Genomic DNA, 21,241 nt, shown 5'->3' on the forward strand with positions numbered 1-21,241 from the left:
CAGATATAGGAGCAGAATTATGTCATTCAACCCAGCAATTCTGCACTAGCATTTCATCTTGCCTGATATGTTTCTCAACCCCATTCTCCTGCCTTCATCCCATAACCCTTGATGTTTTTGACCAATTAAGAACTTTGTCTAAACTACATTCAATAACTTAGTCTCTACAGCCTCCTAAATTTGCCTATTTTAACAGCTGATAACAATTTAAAGTTATGTTTTTGTCTGACAAACTGCTGCCAAAATTAACATTTTAAAACCGCCATACCTTTCATCAAAACGATTACTTCATCAGCTGTCTCTCTGTTCCTCAGCATCTAACAAAAAACAATCGGCATTTGGAACCTTCCAAAAACTCAAAGCATATTCCACACGGGTCTCACAGTAACTGTGTAAAGAAAGTATCTGCCCCTTTTGAGATATTAAGAGGAGCAGCTTGGGAGAAGATATTTCTGATGTGGAAAGGGGTTGTCCAAAGTGAGGAGGAATAATCTAAAAGTCATTCACGATTAAAATAATAAGCAACATTTTTCATGCAAAGAGTGAAAGATTTTTGGAACTCACTTCTACCATTCGAAACTGAGATTAAGAGTACATCACACAATCTCTCGACCAGAACAAATCCCACTTCAGGATGGGATGGCTAGGGAGGTGTGTCATAACAGATTGACTTAAACCCTTATGAAAGACTTTAAAACAGATTTTTTTCTCTAATCCAACATTATTCTTAGAGTGTCGGAAGTTGAGGGGTGACCTTATAGAGGTTTACAAAATCATGAGGGGCATGGATAGGATAAATAGACAAAGTCTTTTCCCTGGGGTGGGGGAGTCCACAACTAGAGGGCATAGGTTTAGGGTGAGAGGGGAAAGAGACCTAAGGGGCAACTTTTTCACACAGAGGGTGGTGCGTGTATGGAATGAGCTGCCAGAGGAAGTGGTGGAGACTGGTACAATTGCAACATTTAAAAGGCATTTGGATGGGGATTGAAAAGGAAGGCTTTGGAGGGATATGTGCCGGGTACTGACAAGTGGGACTAGAATGGATTGGGATATCTGGTCAGCATGGACGGGCTGGACCGAAGGGGGTGCTTCCATGCTGTACATCTCTATGACTATTACTATGACTCATAGAGTCATATAGCATGGAAAGAGGCCTTTCGGACCAACTAGCCCATACCAACCATAATCCTAAACTAAACTGGTCCCACCTACCTGGGCTTGGCCCATATCCCTACAAACATTTCTTATAATGAACTTAGCCAAATGACTTTTTTCAATGTAATAACTGTAAGAAATTTAGAAGTAAATCTATAAATAAGCCTGCAATCTCAGGAACAGCTGCAAGATCCATGCTACTCTTGGTCCACCATTTTAGAATCTCATTTTAATTCTGAGAGAAGGGACAACAGTGGTGATATAAATTAGGTCACAGGTCAACCAGAATGTCATTGAATGATGGACAAGACTGAGGGGCAATGTCGCGTCCACTTGTTCTTTTGTAAATGTTGGGTAGTTCCCCTAGAACATTCTAGATTCCTCTAGAATGCACAGGAACCAACTGATGGAAGTATCAACCATTTCCCTACTTTGCTGTCATATCAACATCAAATTGGAGAATGCCATACAAACTCCACCCATTTATCACCCCCAAGGTGATAAGTCCTTCGCATACCGAGGGATAATAGGCATAGTTGGTCGAGAGCATCAGGTTTCTGGAAGTGGTGGTCACCAACAATTGGTCTTGGTCCACCCATTATGATGCGACAGTCAAGAAAGCACAACAACGCCTCTACTTCTCAGAAGGCGAAGGAAATTTGGCATGTCCATAAAGACTCTTACTAATTTTCACAGATGCACCATAGAAAGCATCCTATCTGAGTGCATCACAGGTTGGTACGGCAATTGCTCTGCCCAGGACCATAAGAAACTACAGAGAGTTCTGAACGCAGCCCAGTCTATCACACAAACCAACCTTCCATGCATTGACTCTGACAATACTTCTCACTCTCTCGGGAAGGTGGCCAACATCATCCAAGACCCCTCCCACCCTGGTTATAATCTCTTCCAGCCTCTTTCAGAAAATACAAAATCTTAAACATATGCACCAACAGATTCAAGAACAGCTTCATCCTCAGTGTTACTAGATTTCTGAACGGATCTCTTAAATTTTAAACCTGATATTAATCTTGCTGTGTGCACTTTCTTTGCAGCCATAACGTTGTATTCCTGGCTCTGTTCTATTACCCTAATGCATTTTGTATGGTATGATCTGCCTGCATGCAAAACAAAACTTTTCATTGCACTTAGATACATGTGACAATAATAAATCAAAATCAAAAGTCACTGTCAATTCAAAATCCATCTAACTCAGCTCAGCTGTGTTCAATGACCCAACCTCTGCTGGTTGCTGCAGGAGAGACTTCCAAGCAGAGATCATGTGGTGAGATTAAAACGTCCACCTCCTCATCTCTGTCTTAAATGGGATTTATTTTAAACCTGCCCTTTGTCATTCTAGATTTCCCCACAAGGGAGAGGAAAATATCCTTTAAGTATCATAGATAGAGGTCTTTCCTAAATATTTACATCACTTCATATATAATTATAATGTTACTTTTGTTCATAAGATGTGGTCAGCATTTAACTATTGTCCATCCTTAACTATTTACAGAGTCAACCACATTGCTGTGGGTGTGGAGTCACTTGTAGGTCAGATCAATTAAGGACAGGGCATTAGTGACCCAGTTGGGTTTTTATGACAAACAGCATTGGTTCTTTGGTCACTATTAGGCCAGCTCTTTATTCCTGATTTTTATTGAAATCAAAATTTAACATCTGCCTTGGCAGGCATTTGAACCCAGATCCCCAGAATACTGGCCTGGGGCTCTGGATTACAAACCCAGAGATATTGATGCTATACCACCACCTCTCCTTATTCCAATCTATAAGGTTGTGCGTACCAAAGTATCGATTATGTCTCTTTGGGGGAAAAAAGGGTGTGTAGCATATGTATGATAAGCCTTTAAGAGACATGCTCATGATGTTATCAGCACATGACTTAATGACATAAGGCTCTCAGTCTCCATCTTTCTCTGTTCCTTTGCAGCATGGCATACTGTGGATAACATGTTATAGAGTCAAAGAGATGTACAGCATGGAAACAGACCCGTCAGTCCAACTCGTCCATGCCAACCAGATATCCCAACCCAATCTATCCCATTTTCTAGCACCTGGCCCATATCCCTCCAAACCCTTCCTATTCATATACCCATCCAGATGCCTTCTAAATGTTCCAACTGAAATAGCCTCCACCACTTCCTCTGGCAGCTCATTCCATAAACATACCACCCTCTGCGTGAAAAAAAATGCCCCTTATGTTATTAATTTCTTAGTGTGATTTCAGACAGAGTGTGATTGGTGTGTTGATACGTAAAAAACAATTGCTGTCAGAAAACTACATTGAATTCACCAGTACAGTGAGACCAACATCTCATTTTACTGTTATGGAGGCTAAATTAGTTATCAGATCATGACAGCAGCAGGTTATCAGCTATCATGTTCTATCATGTTGCAAAGGAAAGAACATTATGTGGTCTAAGTGAGTTTCAACAATAGGATCAGCCATTGACTGGCTGGCAGAGCAGGCTCAAGGGGCTGAATGGCCTACAGCTGCTCCTTGGCTCTATGCTTGTAACAAAACGGTTCTAACAATTCCCTACACTTGCACTGCAACTATTTCTTACCGACAACCCTTTGTACCAACTCCCATCTGTTCTTTGGCATCTAATCTATTCTTTCAATGAGCTGTTCCCTAAACGAGACAAGGTTGAGAGCTGTAGAGATTCTCCTGAGGGCCCTGCTTTTCTTGATGATAATAGACGTATTAATTTAGTTTCTCCTCTTTATATGGTATAATTTCTCACTTATAACAACAGAGGGACTATTTAATGAGACTATCTATTTTAACAAACAAATGCAAATTGATATGTGCATTTATATAGCACCTTTCACAGCACCAGAATATTCCAAAGCACTCTACAAATAAAAAGAATGTTTCAAACTTCTGTTGCACTATGGGAGAGTTGTAGAGTCATAGAAATGTACAGCACAGAAACAGATCATTTGGTCCAACTTATCCTATATTAATCTAGTCCCACTTGTCAGCATTTACCCCATTGCCCTCTAAACTCTTCCTATTCATGTACCAGCCAGATGCCTTTTAAATATTGTAATTGCACCAGCCTCCACCACTTCCTCTGGCAGCTCATTCCACACACGCACCACCCTCTTGAGTGTAAAAATTGCCTCTTAGGTCCCTTTTAAATCTTTCCTCTCTCACCTTAAACCCTCTAGTTCTGGACTTGCCCCACCCTGGGAAAAAGACCTTGACTACTTACTAATCATTCCCCTCATGATTTTATAAACCTCTACAAGGTCACTCCTCAACCTCTGATACTTCAGGGAAAATAGCCCCAGCCTATTCAGCCTCTCTCTATAGCTCAAACCCTCCAACATCCTTGTAAATCTTTTCTGCACACTTTCAAGTTTAACAACATTCTTCCTATAGTAGGGAAACCACAATTTCATGCAGTATTCCAAAAGAGGCCTACCCAACATCCTATACAGCTGCAACATGACATCCCAACTCCTATACTTGATGCACTGGCCAATAAAGGCAAAAGAGGATGACTCTCTGTCCTACAGTGAACATTCACTATTTCTGAAGGGTGTCAAGCAGTCAGGAACCTCTGATCCTGAGTTGCTGGTACAATTCAGTGACTTTAGGCAGCTCTCTGGAATCTCTTGTGTCTACTTCCTACTCTTAGCCAAAATCTGAAAACCTCAAATATACACTTTCAACTTGACAATGAGTCTTGACAGAAATTACTCATCTTGTTCATTTTTTCCTCATAAGCAAGACCATGGCTACAGTAACAACCCTTAACTTACTTAATGGTGTAAGAAGTATGGATCTAAGAGAGTACACTGCGACTAGCAACCAGCAAAGTCTCTGAGAATTGTCCTAAGTAGCCAGGAAAGAAAGAAAATCTGTACTATAAAAGCTGATTTTTCCTTCATTAAATTTAAACCTTTTGTTTATTAGGTAATTAAGGTATATTGGATTTGGCAGAGGGCTGGGCAGAACGCTCAGAAATTGGGAGCCGACAATGAAATCTTCAGGATTAGGGTTGACAACTTGAGAAGAAACTGGCAGAAGTGTTCTCATTTATGCCAATGTGTGGAGGCAAAGAATAGGAAGTGGTCACACACGTTATCCAGTTGGACCACAACAAGCTGAGCTGCAAACATTTCAATTAAAATGACAAGCTGTTCAAAACAAATACACATTTCTATCAGAGATGAACAGAGAGGGAGAAGCAGATATTAGAGGATTGTTTCCATTAGAGCACACTGTGCAATTAATACCCAAGTCCCCCTGTTGTTTCTTTGAATAATTGTTCATCTAATTTTTTACATTCACAATGATATGTCTCTTATGCCTCACAGGTCTATATGCCTCTTGGGAACAAATCAAATGTCACTATAATGGAATCATTAAAGTCAATGCAGCAAGCTACGATTCAGCACAATTATTCTGTGATTGGTTGTGAAAATTGCCAACTCTCCCAAATTCAATCCCAACAACATTTATTAATTTTAGTGTAATGGTGTTATTTTTGATAGGGTTAGGTTAAAGGATAGCAGGGTCATTGAAGATCTCAGGGGCTAGCCATTCTTACCACCTGATGAATTCCCCCAGGCCTGGTTAGATGTCCCATGCCAACCTATGCCAAAGGCACAGATCCAGTCAGTAATCACTGGTGATAACATAAGGAACAAAGGCTGCTCCTAGATGCAGGGTCCTTTTGGAAGCAGACCTGATTGCCTTGAAGTACATGCATGGAAAGCAATGAGAAACCTCCTCTGTGGTGTTTTGCGCAGTCACGTTGCTCATTGAAGTTGAAAATGAGAGGCAGGTTAAGAGCAGCTGTAGAGGAAAATAGAAGTTGTGGAGCATGGAGGAAAAAGCTGGAGACTTGAACCATTCCACACACACTATAGACTGTACCAAGCCCCAGAGGAGAATGTCTGGCCGTGATGTGATCTGCTAAACCAGATGTTTCACAGGGGCCACTGTATCTGGCAGGGTCTAGTCAAGCAGCGGTTATGAGGAGCTTTGGAAGTGTTAGTGCATGCGAGAATGTAGGAGATACTGTGCATTGCAACACACAGCATTAAAATAATGTTTATACCATCATTTTCTAGTACATTTGATTGAGGGATAATTATTGGCCAGGAAATTCCTCTCCAAAGGAGTATTCTGATCTTTGCTCAGATAGAAGAGCAATGAAATGTATGGAATTGCTCAGCCAAATAAATGACAGTGTGTTTTGGCTTCAGGAAGCGGTGCTGTTTTCCTTAAAGTGTTTAATATATATGAAGAATGTTCCCTGGAAAGGATTTCAGAGAAAATAGATACCAGACAGACAGACATGCAAGGTCTGGGAGTCATCTGGTAATATTGTTTGGGGCCTTGGGGTTCAATTATATCGTTGCTGCCATGTCTTATTCTGAATTAGATTACAGAATTGCTGCACTCAGTGAAAGACTGGGAGTTTAGGTGTTCTACAGTCAGTTGATGGTATAAAATAAGGAAAGTAGCCAGATTCTAGTAGTGACACATATTATTTTTAATCAACCTCTCCAGAGGTATTATAGAATAGAATCCCTATAATGTGGAAACAGGGCCCAACAAGTCCATGCCAAGCCTCTGAAGAGTAACTCACTCAGACCCATTCCCTTACCCTATTATCCTATACTTACCCCTAACTTCTGCACTTAACCTACTCATCCTGAATGCTATGGGCAATTTCCCATGGCCAATTCACCCAAACTCCACATCTTTGGATAGTGGGAGGAAACCAGTGCACCCGGAGGAAATCCATGCAGACACGAGGAGACACGGGCAACGCTAATCACTGAGTCACCGTACTGCCCACCTCTGGGGGATACTTCTGGAGCAGGTTGTAAGTTTGCTCACTGAGCTGGTAGGTTTGTTCTCAGATTTTTCATCACCACACTAGGTAACGTCATCAGTGAGCGCCGGTGAAGTGCTAGTGCACTGTCCCGCTTTCTATTTATCTGACTTGGTCTGTTTAGGTGCGTGATAGCATTTTCGGTTCCTTTTTTGAGAGATTGGTAGATGGGGTTCAAATCGATGTGTTTGTAGATAGAGTTCCGGTTTGAATGCCAGGCCTTTAGGAATTCCCGTGCAGGTCTTTGTTTAGCCTGTCCCAGGATGGATGGATTGGCCCAGTGTCCCTCATTGTCTGTGAGTGTGGATCCCAGTGATAGTTGATCATGTCATTTGGTGGCGAGTTGGAGCGTGTGTATGTGGCTAGTGTCCTGCCCATCTGTCCACTGTAATGTTTGTTGCAGCCCTTGCAGGTTATTTTGTAAATGACGTTTGTTTTGCTGTTTGGAGCAGGTGCAACTTGAACCCAGGACACCTGACTCAGATGTAGGACACTACCACTGCATCAGAATGGCCTTGTCAGTCATGCTAAACTTATAGCAGTTAAGCTGTGCACAGCAAGTTCCCCAAAACAGCAATATGTTCATGATTCGATATTCTGTCGTAATGTTTCCTATGGGATAATTATTTGGCCAGATCTCTGGATATAATTTCCCTCTTTTTCTACAGAATCGGACATTGGGATCTTACCTGAGGCTCAAGTAAATGTCTCATCTAAAAGACAGCATCACTGAAATACTGGCCTGGAGTTTTCACTCAAGTCTCTGGAGTGAGACTTGAACTTTAATTTGGGGTGAGTGGTATCCTGGGACGTTCCGCTGATGTCAAATTAATTAAGGTGATAAAAATGTTTTGTGTGAAATTTATATTTGTTGACCCAAGCTCACTTGATTTGACGGTGAGAGCTGATTTCTGAGTCTGGAGTGTGTTTGGTTGGTCTTCCAGTCCAATAAAAACATCGCTGCACTCCTGGCAAACAGCAGCCTGCTGCATTGAGACAGCATCTGGATTGATGCAAGTTCATTTGGCACGAGCTGGGCCTGCAGAACACAGATAGCCTTGAAAGCTGAGTTGCTACTGAGGGAGGGATAAGGCTGTCACAAGGCCAGGATCAAGTAGCTTTGAATGTTCCACCACAAGAGGCCATACACTGTGAGAGGTGCTCACTTAATGGGAAACAGAGGGAGGTTGTTGCTAAGGATGAGGCCTGGCTGAGGGTTGTGGATAGAGCCAATGTTGTCTCAGTGAGCTAGGCATTTGTGGATTGCTTGAGCATGCTCAACCTCTGCTCAGTTTTACAAACTTGCCTTACCATGCTCATTTGTTGTCTCACAAAGGGAAAGGTGCCCAGCACTCCAATCAACCCCCTCCCTTCACAAATGTATAGGTGCACCCAGGTCCTTGAAGGGAACTCCACTCTTACCAAACAGTGGGGTAATGCTGTTAATAAAGTGTGGCTCAGTGGGCAGCACTGCTACCTCACAGCGCTAGGGACCCAGGTTTGATTCCAGCCTTGTGTGACTGTGTGTGTGGAGTCTGTAAATTCTCCCCACATCTGCATGGGTTTCCGCTGGGTGCTTTGGTTTTCCCTCACAGCTCAAAGATGTACAGGTAAGGGTGGATTGGCCATGGGAAATGCAGGATTGCAGAGGTGCAGACCTGGGTGAGATGCTCTTTAGAGGGTCAGTGTGGACTCGATTGACTGAATGGCCTGCTTCCTGTACTGTAGAGATTCCGTGGTTCTCTGTGAAGGTGTACCATATCTACAGGTACAAGGTGCTCCATGGACAAGATACTTGTATCACTCCCCTATATTTCTCATGAGGGGACATATTTTCTTTTCAACTGCTGGTCAGAGATGACAGCAGGGGGCAGCCTAGAGCAGGGTTAGATGACTCTGGAAAGAGCAGGTGCCACTTCTGCTTTAGGGCATGGGGAGGGCCAGATTCACAACCCCATCATGTTTTCATCATTATCCTACCCCCCCACCCTACCTCTTACACATCTACATTTCATTGATCTCAGACAAAAGGTACAGGTTCCTGAAGGAGGAGAAGACTTGCAAATGTTTTGCCTTTCTGTGACAAAGCACACATTACTGCAAACACTCTGACCCCTGGACAGACGCCATTCAAAGGTTCCCCGAGTACTGAGCTCTCGCATGGGCCAATTGCAAACTCTATTCTGGAGTCAGGAATCCTTTGACAGGCAGGTTTAAAAGATGCTGGCAACTTCACATATCATAATTGAAGGCTGTTTAGATAACTTAAGAATCCCTCGAGGAATTAGGATTCCTACAGTGTGGAAACAGGCCCTTCAACTCAACAAGTCCACACTGACCCTCCAAAGATTAACCCACCCAGACCCATTTCCCTACCCTATATTTACCCCCTAACTAATAACCTACACGATGAGCAATTTGGCATGGCCAATTCTGCACATTTTTGGACTGCGAGAGGAAACTGGAGCACCCGGATGGAACCCACGCAGACACAGAGAGAATGTGCAAACTCCACACAGACAGTCACCTGAGGCTAGAATTGAACCTGGGACCCTGGCGCTGCTATGCTAACCACTGAGCCACCATAGCACCCTCAATAGTGCAATGGATAGAGAGCTTCCAACAATTCATAGTCATCATTAGATTAAGAGTTTCACTATTTCTTAATTCCAGGTTTTTGTTGAATTTAAATTCTACCATCTGCCAGAGTGGAATTTGAACCTGGGTCCTCAGAACATTACCTCAGTCTCTGGTATAGTAATAATACCACTAGGCCATCACCTCCAATATAATTTAATCACTTCGACTGAATCTGCATCTCAATTTTTCCAGTAATCCCTTCATTTGTCCTATTTAATATTTGGACTTAATTATTATTATTCATTCACGGGATGAGAGCATCACTAATGGGGCCAGCATTCCCACGCCACCACCCAGTCCTTCCCCCGCTCTCCCCCCTCCCCCCCCGCTGGCAATAGTGTACCTGATAGAGAGCTTCCAACAATTCATAGTCATCATTAGATTAAGAATTTCATTAATTCTTAATTCCAGGTTTTCATTGAATTCAAATTGTATAATCTGCCAGAGTGGGATTTGAACCTGGGAACCTCAGGTAACTGTTTTTAATGCAGTGGTTTATGATAGGACTTTGTTCTTAAACAGTAAGTGACTATTAATCTAACCAGCATTGCAGAACTCTTCAGATGTATTGGAGTACATTATCCAATGTTCTCTTTTCATTCAACAACATCGTGATGTTAATAAGTCTTTATCTTGGCTCTCAAATGTCTCTGAGGAGAAAGTGAGGACTGCAATGCTGGAGATCAGAGCTGAAAATGTGTTGCTGGAAAAGCGCAGCAGGTCAGGCAGCATCCAAGGAGCAGGAGAATCGACGTTTCGGGCATGAGCCTGAAGAAGGGTTCATGCCCGAAACGTCGGTTCTCCTGCTCATTGGATGCTGCCTGACCTGCTGCGCTTTTCCAGCAACACATTTTCAGCTACAAATGTCTCTCTCTTATAACCTTTTACACAATTACGGTGTTACACTGTTGTATTAACCTTTTCAAATCCTTATACTACTCAAGGAATTGGAATGGAATCGGCAGAGATGTTTTTAATCCAATAATGGGATTTCTGTGTCTTTCGCCAGGCCAGCATTTATTACCCAGCCATTACTGCCCTTGAGAATGTGGTGGCGAGCTCATTTCTTGAACTGTAGCAACCTCTGTGGTGGTAGAGGTAGACCCACAATGCTCTTAGTGAGGGAATTCCAGGATTTGGACCCAAGAGAAGGAACAGCGATGTGATTCTGGATCAGGATGGCATGCGGTTGGATGAGAAACGTGTGGACAGTGATGTTCCCATGTACTGGCTCTCTTGACCTTCTAAGTGTCAAGGTTGCAGGTTTGGAAGGTGCTGCTGAGAGTTGCTACAAATGCAACTTGTAGATGGCAAACACCAGCTGGCATTGTGTATTGGTTAATAAAGGGAGTGAATGTTGAAGGTGAGAGCGAGGTAGTGAGCTGTCAAACAAGCAGAGGCTGCTTTGTCCTGGATGGTGTTGAGCTCCTTGAGTATGGTAGAGCTGCACCCATCCAGGCAAATGGGGAGTATTCCATCACACTCCTGACTTGGGGATAGTAGATAGAATTTCTAATCTTAAGAGGTGAGTTACTTGTTGCAGAATCCCAGGGCTGTTCAAGTAGCCTCAATATTTATACAACTGACCCAGTTCAGTTTCTGTGTAGATTGTAAGGAATAAATGGGTTTGGTGGGTTAAATGCTCCCCTCCATGTTCAATTAATACTTTATTGTGGCAGGTTTCTGCAAAGTGCTTTACAATCCAAAGCTTCTGCTCAGACAATAGGAGATTTGATCTCGTTCAGTCAAAATCTATTTTCCCTCTGGAATCCTTCTGTGCTCATTACACTTAGTGTAAAGTTAATCCCTTGCAGTAAAGATGGGAGAATATTGGTAACTGGAGGTGGCAACCCTCCAAGGCTAAATCCATGGAAATTCTTACTAATGTTTGGCGAGCCACATATGTGTTACATAATCAGGTTTAACAGTTTTCCCAAATGCCATTCAGATTTCCAACAATCATACATTCCTGCACATAATTCCTACACAAGGTGCAGCAAGAAAAGCAATCATGTGTTTTTTAAATCTTTTTCTCACACACTGCATTACCCAAATCACTTCTCTCAAGCTCCAACTCGAAACCTCACTAAGGTTTAAATGAACGTTTTATATTTGGTGAATTTAGAATTTGCTTCTTTCCTCCCTGAATGTGAAAGACCCATTTATCTCAGATAAGTCACTTCACCTGACCAAGAAGTAGCGCTCTGAAAGCTTGTGATTTCAAATAAACCTCCTGGACTGTAACCTGGTGTCATGTGACTCCTGACCTTGTCCACTCCAGTCCAACACCGGCACCTCTACATCATGGGTTAAATCTGTGTGTGAGACTCCACAGAGTGCAGCAGCTTCCAACATTATCCTTAGTGAAGACCACATCATTTTCACCCAATAACTCCTCCCTCCCTGAGCTAAACCTTGAGAGAATCGGTAAAATGTTTTCTAACTGTCCAGAAATGGATACAAAGTATATGTTTTTATTTTTTTTTGTTAGTTCATTCATGGAATGAGGGTATCACGAGCATTTATTGCCCATCCCTAATTACCCAGGGGGGGCAGTTAAGAGTCAACCACTTTGCTGTGGGTCAGGAGTCACATGTAGGCCAGACCAGGTAAGGATGGCAGTTTCCTTCCCTCAAGGGTATCAGTGAACCAGTTGGGGTTTTCCCCAACAATCAGCAATGGTTTCATAGTAATCATTAGACTCATATTTCCAAATGATGATTGAATTCAAATTCCACTACCTGCCACGGAGGGATTTGAATAGAGTCAAAAAAACTGCAGACGCTGGAATCCAGATCCTGAGGAAGGGTTGCATCTGAAACACCAACTTCTCCACCTCCTGATGCTGCCTGACTTGCTGATGCTCCAGCCTCCAGGCTGTCTACGAGGGGGATTTGAACCCAGACTCCCAGAATATTACCTGGCTCTCTGGATTAATGGTTCAGCAATACTACAGCCAGGCTATTGAATCCCCTGTAAGAGGGGCAAAGTAAAGCCAGATCCATTCCAGTGAACAAAACCAAATCCATCCCATTGTGCATAGTCCTCACTCGTAACATTCTCCTTTTAAAATGCTCAAAGCACGAAAAATGAGAACAACCTGTCAGTGTCACCTCACTGTGTGCGTCATGTCATTCACGTCATCTCGTGAAGGAGTTTACAAAACTCCAAAGCACATTTTCCAGCCAATTCCCCATGCTCACTATATATCCTGCCATGCTGCTGCTCCAACTACAGCGCACTCCAACAACTGTTCCGACCCTTGCAACGTTCCATGAGCTTATTCCCAGCTCAATTCCCAAATGGATCTGCAGCAGTCTGTTTGGGGAGGGGGGTGAAGGTGTAAACTGAAAATTTCAAAACAGAGACTTGATAGATTCGTCTTTGCGAAGGCTATTAAGGATTACAGTAGGTGGAGTTTAGAGCAGCCATGATATCAATGAGTGGTGGAAAGGTAGAGGAAATTCTACCCTCCTACTATTCCACTGTTCAATGCTTTATCTTAACATCAGCTTTGATTCTGTAACTGCTGTTACCCTTAACTAATTCTAATAGGATTTTTCAAAAGGAGTTCTTGTCTAGTCTCAGCCAGAGAATCAGTCCCACACTGCTTTTATTTTGTTTTATTCATTGATAGGATGAAAGTGTCACTGGCTAGGCCAGCACTTATTGCCCATCAGGCAGTTAAGAGTCAACCACATTGCTTTGGGTCTGGAATCACGTATAGGCCAGGCCAGGAAAGGATGGCAGATTCCTTCCCTAAAGGACCCAGATGGGGTTTCCCCAACATTGGATTCATGGTCATCATTTGACTCTTACTTCCAGATTCTTTATTGAATTCAAGTCCCTCCATCTGCCATAGTGGGATTTGAACCTTGGTCTCCAGAATATTATCCAGGTCTCCAGTGATAATACCACTTGGCCATTGCCTCCCCAAGCATTTTGCTGAGGCATTAAGAAGCACTTACTGATAGAAACTGGGACCACTGTCTGTAGCTGTGGGCTGCAATAGGTCCTTTGGATGAAGGGCTGAACAGAAATTCCCAGGGTGGTCCAGTTTCTGGACAGCTACCAACACCATGTAACAAGGGGAAGAGGGTTGAATGTGTCTGATGACATTGGAGGTAAGCACAAAGCCAACTGTCATATTTCCATGACCCTGACATTGCAGCCTCCTTCCCAATGGGTGAAACCCAGGATTACTGGATTCCAAACACTGGATTAGTGGTGCTGGAAGAGCACAGCAGTTCAGGCAGCATCCAACGAGCAGCGAAATCGACGTTTCGGGCAAAAGCCCTTCATTACTGGATTCCACCCCATCCAAAGAGGAAACTGGCAGCGAACCAAGCAGATACCCCTGGGTCCTCGCACTAACAGTACAAAACAAGTAACTCACTCGTGCCTTGTCCAACAAACACCCATCCATCTTCTTTGAGAAACACGTCCAGATCCTTCAAGGCTCCTCGTAATTTGGAACTCTAGGTTCTCAGCATTTTCAATATTGCTGCTTTTGAGTATTACTGAGAAAAGACATATCTTGTTGAAGATTTGCATCTCGCACTAATCAGGACAATGTGAAGGGAACAACATCTTACACTGTTCAAGAGGGGAATGCTGGAGTAGATGGTTGAATCTATACTGAATGCTGGAGATCACAGTGGGTCAGGCAGCTTCCATGGAGAGAAAGCAAGCTCACATTCGACTCTAGAAGACTCTCATCAGAACTGAAGTGAAGTGTGGAGAGGCAACATTTATGCAATCATTTAGGGGAGGATTGGAATGCTGGGGAGAAAGGATGTTGATAGTTTTGATTAAATGATTAGAATGTGAGAATAGCAGAACAATGGTGTGTCTAACTGCCAGCCTGGAAAGAATAGGTAGTCCCACTGGAGTGGGGTAAGGGGAGCGAGGATTTGTTGATAAATTGATTGAGCCTGGTAGAGGGGTTGTATGATGACTGACAGTTAACTGCTGAGCTTTGTTTCAATTTAAACCAGCCAGTTTGACAAAAACAAAACCTGGAGGAGTGAACCAGGGTATGGTTAGCCAGTTGTTGAGTTGAAAAAGACACAATGCATGTATAAATTCTTTATAGAACAGAGAACAATACAGCGCAGAAGAGGCCTTTCAGCCCTCGATGTTGCGCCGACCTGTGAACTGATCTAAGCGCATCCCCTTACACTATCCCATCATCCATGTGCTTATCCAAGGACTGATTAAATCTCAGTAATGTTACTGAGTTAACTACATTGATAGGCAGGGCACTCCATGCCCTTACCACTCTCTGAGTAGTTATGTCTACAAAGAACAGGATTGTGTATACTAATATGTCTGTAGCTTCCAGGTACTAATCAGCACGACAGTACATGCTCGACTGACAATTTTAAATTGTTTGTCAGTGTAATTCTGAGACACACATGATTATTTAGCAAGTGCTGTCCAATCACAGAAATACATGTTGGAAACTGTGTTTTATGTTTTTCAGGCATGGGTTAGTTATGTGCTGTCATAGAGTCATACAACACGGAAACAAACCCTTCGGCCAAACCAGTCCATGCTCAACATAATCCAAAACTAATCTAGTCCAACCTGCCTGCTCCTGGCCCATATCCCTCTAAACCTTTCCTCATCATGTACTTACCTAAATGTCTTTTAAACGATCTAACTGTATCCACATCTACCACTTCCTCAGGAAGTTCATTCCACACACGAACTACCCTGTGTAAAAATATTTGCCCCTCATGTCTTTTTTAAATCTCTTTCCTCACCTTAAAATGTGCCCCCAGTCAGTACCTTACCTGCTACAAACAGTTAAAGGGACATGCTGATGGATACATAACAATAGGTACCAAATCTCATCATCATCCTACTGTTCATAGAACCATTCTCTCTCTCTCTCTCTCCCTCTCTCTCTCATTCAAGAGAGATGACTGGTGCTGGTTTAACCTGAAGGTCACCACACGTCAGATAAGGGAGAGCCTTCAACAGGTGTTGGAATTGAACCTGTGCTGTTGGCATCTCTCTGCATTGTGAGCCAGTCATCTAATAACTAGCAACACACTGGCACTGAAACTCACATACCACATTACCTTTATGCAAAACTGTCTCCCAATCCTTTTGAAGATTCGTTAGTCTCTCTCAGTAAAGCCATTTCTCTCCGTCATTTATTCCCTCTCTTTCAGGTTTTTCTCCATGAGTTTATTCAGCACCCTCTCTCTCTGAAATATTTATCTTTCTCTAACACCCGTGCTCCCCCCAAATATTTGTTCAATTATCTCCTCACTGTTCCAATCTCCTCTCTCTGCTGTCAGAATACATATTTCTCTGTCTGATCACGTATTTCACTTCCTGAATCAAACGGTTTACTCAGCGTGTGTGATTTCTGTGGGGATAACTCTGAATTCATAACAATAACCGAGTTTAACAAAATAATTAAATAACAATGGAACAAAGGGTCAACATAATATTATTCAGCAAAGCTTCATTATGAAGGCCTGAATTTTAATCAGCAATTTAAAGCAAATTGTAAGCCCTAGTCTGAAAGCACACAGAAACGCTAGATTCCAATGCAAACATTCTTCTGCTGGCTTCAATTATTTAAGTGTCGACAGGAAATCACTTGCACTCATTGGAGTTGAGAAGAAAGTGAGAAGACCTTATTGCAACATACAGGGAACTTGGACAGAGTGGAGAGGGAGATGTTGTTTCCTCTTGTGGGAGAGAAGAGGATCATGGCATCATAGTGGGCGGCACAGTGGCTCAGGGGGGTTAGCACTGCTGCCTCACAGCAACAGGGGCCTGGGTTTGATTCCAGCCTCGGGCGACTGTCTGTGTGGAGTTTGCACGTTCTCTCTGTGTCGGTGCAGGTTCCCTCTGGGTGCTCCAGTTTCCTCCCACAATCCCAAGATGTGCAGGTTATGTGGACTGGCTGTGCTAAATTGCCCCATAGTGTCCAGAGATATGCAGGCTAGGTGGAATAGCCATGGGAAATGCAGGATTACAGGGATGGGGGGGAGGGGAGGGGTGAGTCTGGATGGGATACTCTTTGGAGGGTTGGTGTGTCCTCGATGGACTGAATGGCCTGCTTCCATACTGTAGGGATTCAATGCTATGATCATCTCAGAGTAAGGAGTCACCCAGTTAGAATAAAGATTAGCAGGAGTTCCTTGCCTCAGAGGGTAATCAATCTGTAGAACTCTTCATTGTGAAGGCTGGCTTTTTAAGTACACTCAAAGTTGAAACGTACAGGCTTTTAATCAGAAAGAGATTCAAGGGGTTGTGGAGAAAAGGCAGGAAGGTAGAAATGAGGGTTATCAGATCAGCCACAATCTCACTGAATGGGAGAGCAGGCTCAATGGGCTGAAAGGCCTACTTCTGTTCCTACATTATGATCACAGAATTGTTATGGTGCCAAAAGGGGCCATTCCTTCCATTGTGTTTGCATTGATTCCACTTGAGCCTCATGACTTGATGTCATCCTCCAGCCCTTTCCCCATACTGCTACACACCATTTCCCTTTAGTTATGCATCTATTGCCCTTGTGAATCCCTCCACTGAACTTGCCTGAACCACACTTCCAAGCATAGCATTCCAGACCCTAAACTCTCACTGCGTGCGAAAGGTTTATTCTCACAATGTATTTCCTTCTTTCAACCTATACCCTCCCATTATTAATAGACAATAGACAATAGGTGCAGGAGTAGGCCATTCAGCCCTTCAAGACTGCACCGCCATTCAATATGATCTTGGCCGATCATTCCTAATCAGTATCCTCTTCCTGCCTTATCTCCATAACCCTTGATTCCACTATCTTTGAGAGCTCTATCCAACTCTTTCTTAAATGAATCCAGAGACTGGGCCTCCACTGCCCTCTGGGGCAGAGCATTCCACACAGCCACCACTCTCTGGGTGAAGAAGTTTCTCCTCATCTCTGTCCTAAATGGTCTACCCCGTATTGTTGAGCTGTGTCCTCTGGTTTGGCACTCACCCATCAGCGGAAACATGTTTCCTGCTGCCAGAGTGTCCAATCCTTTCATAATCTTATATTGATCAAACAAGAAGAGTTTCACCCTGTGTATTCTGTCCAGACCTTGCAATTTTGAAAACATCAATCAAATCTCTCACCCAACAATCCCAGCTTCCTAAGTAGAGTTCATAATTGAAGTTTCTCAGTCCAAGAACAACTCTCTTCCGAACACTTTCCAATATGTTCACATACGTCCTGAAGTATAACACGCAGAAATGTATTTCCCTGATTAATAGCCATCCTTCCTGATGATAAAAAATTTCTTCCTGATTTGGCTATTGTTCCAGAGCAAAAGAAGATAATGAGGTAGATCGTGTCCGCACCTGCTCTCCAACGAATATTACAGCTTCGTCATTCGCCTGCCTTTTCCTCATGGCCTTGTACTTCATTTCTATTTAAACAATCAGATAGTGCTTCCCTGAATGACAGTATTGCCTCTGCCTCCCCTTGCAGGCATTGAATTTCACACAGCAAGTTGGCTCAGGTCTGGAACATTTTCTGTCACATCACATTTGCTACATTTGCAAATCATTTCAAATCTGTGCCCTCTCATTTTTGATTCTCTCACAAGTGTAAACAATTTCTCTCCAGCTACTCTTTCCATACCTCTCAAAATATTGAAGCTTTCCATTAGATTTCTTTGTCACTTTTTTTCTCTCCAACAGCTCTCAACCTCTCAAACTACTCTCAAATCAGATGTTTGTCATCCGTGCAACCATTTTTGTAAATTGTTTTTGCATTCTCTCCCATCTTGCTTTCACATCTTTCCTATAATGAACTGCACGTAATACATCAGCTGAGTTATAACAAGTGTCTTGCATTGATACAGCAAAATCACCTTGCTCTTATGCTCTCTCTTTCTCCTATTAATAAAGCCTAGAATACTCTATGTTTTATTCACTGCTATCTCCACCTATCTTGCACCTTCAGTGATCTAGGCACATCTATACCTGGGTCCCTCAGCCTCTGCACCCCTTAAGTAACCAACACCCTATTTTGTGTTGCTTGTCCATGTTCCTCCTATCAAAGTGCATCCCCACACATTGCTCCACATTGAACCTCATTTACTATCTAATTGCCCACTCCACCGACTTGTCAATATCCTTTGCAGTACTATATTATCCTCTTCAAAGGTTACAATGAGCCCAAGGTTTATATTGTCACAAACTTTGAGATTGTCCTCCACAAATCAAGACATAGATTGTTAATATAGAAGAGAAATACAGGTCCCAATACCAATCTCTGAGAACTCCTTCATCAAGGTCAAAGCATATTCATCAACTTCTACACACTGTTTTCTATCTCTCAGCCAATTTTATGTCAACATTGCTATTGTCTCTTTTATTTCATGAGCTCTACACTTTCCTCTCAAGCCTGTTTTGTGAGGCACTATCAAATGCCTCTTGTTGTAAATAGAAAGATAAGTGAGGCTAAGCTAGATCCCACTGCAATTAATGCCCATTTGCAAACAAGACTCGAAACGTTTGCTAGACACTTATTTCATGAAGACGGCATGTTCAATGCTGAATTATAATTTTCTCATTGCAATTAAAAGTCCAGAGCTTATTTTGTTCTGCTGAAGCAATTTCTACCAATTTGCTGATGATAATTGGTGTATAAATTATATAAATGTTTGAATCGCAGGTCTTGTACTATCACACAGCTCTTCATCAGTGTGGAGGACCTGGGAGATTGAAATGCATCAGCTGTTCTACCTCAACAAATGTCTTGGCTTCCCTGATTCCACTTAATTTCCAAACAAAACTGGTCGGATTCATGTTATCAGATCTCAAGTGTTTTGAGGACCTGATGTTATCTTCTCTCGAGGGAGATCATTTCAAAATCACCAGTATTCTCTTTGCAATTCAGATAGTTGAACAAAAATGTATTTCCTTACAAAGGATTGTAAGATTTAAAAGTCTTGGAGGCATCAAAACTATTGAATGTAATTACAAGAAGCCAAGAACAAATGGTTTCTGGAGAAACCAAACAACATTGGGATAGAAATCGAAAGAACTGCAGATGCTATAAGTCAGAAACAAAACCCCAGAAGTTGCTGGAAAAGCTCAGCAAGTCTGGCAGCATCTGTGAAGAGAAATCATACTGAACGTTTTAGATCCGGGGACTCTTCCTCAGAACTTGAGTTTTTCTGCTGATGACTCCAATGATATTGGGATAGAGATTGTAACTGACAGATCATCAGGTTCTCAATTGTATCCAAAATTACATCCGTTTGAAAACTGTTTCGCACCTTCCCAGTCCCTGCCATCTTAACGAAATAACTCCACAGAGACCCGTATCCCATCACCAAGTCACACTTTATTTACACATGGCAAGTTCTTGACATTGATCTAGCTTCCTCAGAGCCAGCTCTCAGAGTGAACAGAACTCCTGACACCCCTGTTTATATCTGTCAGCCAGGGCTCCCTGATTGGACCAGGTTAACAGCCCCAATCAGGGATCTCATATTTCATGAGATCCACCTGGTTAACCCCCATTACAATCACTACAGTTAGTTTCCAACCTCAGTTGCACACTGATCACAAAGTACATCATGAATGAGTACAGCCTGACAACATGAATTTAAGAAACTTCCTGAAAACTATTTAACGTCTCTGGAGACAGTTGATTGAAGTTACTAATCAGCGAAAGAGAGGTAAGGGGACAAGTGAGAGTGGAACTTGGGATCAATTGTGGTATGTGTGCTAAAAGGAATGTAGATCTGAGGAGAGTGTGTTAGGTCATACATAAGAGGTAGTGAGGACTGCAGATGCTGGAGATTCAGAGTAGGTAGGGTGTGGCGTTGGAAAGAAGAGAGCAGGTGAGGCAGCATCTGAGGAGCTGGGCAGTCAATGTTTCTGGCAGGATGCTTCCTCAGAACTCTCAATGAAGGGTCCTGCCTGAAACATTAACTCTCCTACTCCTTAGATCCTGCCTGACCTGCTGTGCTTTTACCAGCGCCACGCCTTATCAACCCAGCCAATGTATTGCAACATAGTTTTTGGGGTGGCACAATGGTTAGCACTGCTGCCTCACAGCACCAGAGACCCGGGTTCAATTCCTGTCTCGGGCAACTGTCTGTGTGGAGTTTGCACATTCTCCCCGTGTCTACATGGGTTTCCTCCGGGTGCTCCGGTTTCCTCCTACAGTCCAAAAATGTGCAGGTCAGGTGAATTGGCCATGTGAAATTTCCCGTAGTGTTAGGTGTAGGGGAATGAGTCTGGGTGGGTTCCTCTTTGAAGGGTCGATGTGGACTTGTTGTGCCGAAGGGCCTGTTTCCACACTGTAAGTAATCTAATCTAATCTAACCCAAACTCTAAGTGATACATAAACAAGGAGATGATCACGTTCTGTAGTTTAATGTGTAAGATGCTGACAGAATGAAAATAGTGTTCAAAAGAACTGCGGATGCTGGAAATCAGAAACAAAAACAGAAATTGCTGGAGAATTTCAGCAGGTCGGGTAGCATCTGCGGAGAAAAATCAGAATTAATGTTTCGGGACAAGTGACCCTTCCTCAGGACTGTTCTGAGGAAGGATCG

The 21,241-nt window shown here is 42.9% G+C and overlaps 1 protein-coding gene across 5 annotated transcripts in view; it reads right to left on the minus strand.

The window, feature by feature from the left end:
• The window catches only part of wscd2 (WSC domain containing 2), a 593,216-nt gene that overhangs the window by 455,269 nt on the left and 116,706 nt on the right, over positions 1-21,241 (minus strand). Inside the window, exon 1 of one of the 5 annotated variants that reach the window (XM_072587823.1) lies at positions 269-287. The exons of the other annotated variants lie outside the window; for them this stretch is intronic. The gene's annotated coding sequence lies outside the window, so the exon portion shown is untranslated. Of the gene's footprint in view, positions 1-268; positions 288-21,241 lie in introns of those variants that run through there. 5 annotated transcript variants of the gene reach the window in all.

This window comes from Chiloscyllium punctatum, chromosome 17 (assembly GCF_047496795.1).
Source record: "Chiloscyllium punctatum isolate Juve2018m chromosome 17, sChiPun1.3, whole genome shotgun sequence".
Classification (NCBI taxonomy): domain Eukaryota; kingdom Metazoa; phylum Chordata; class Chondrichthyes; order Orectolobiformes; family Hemiscylliidae; genus Chiloscyllium; species Chiloscyllium punctatum.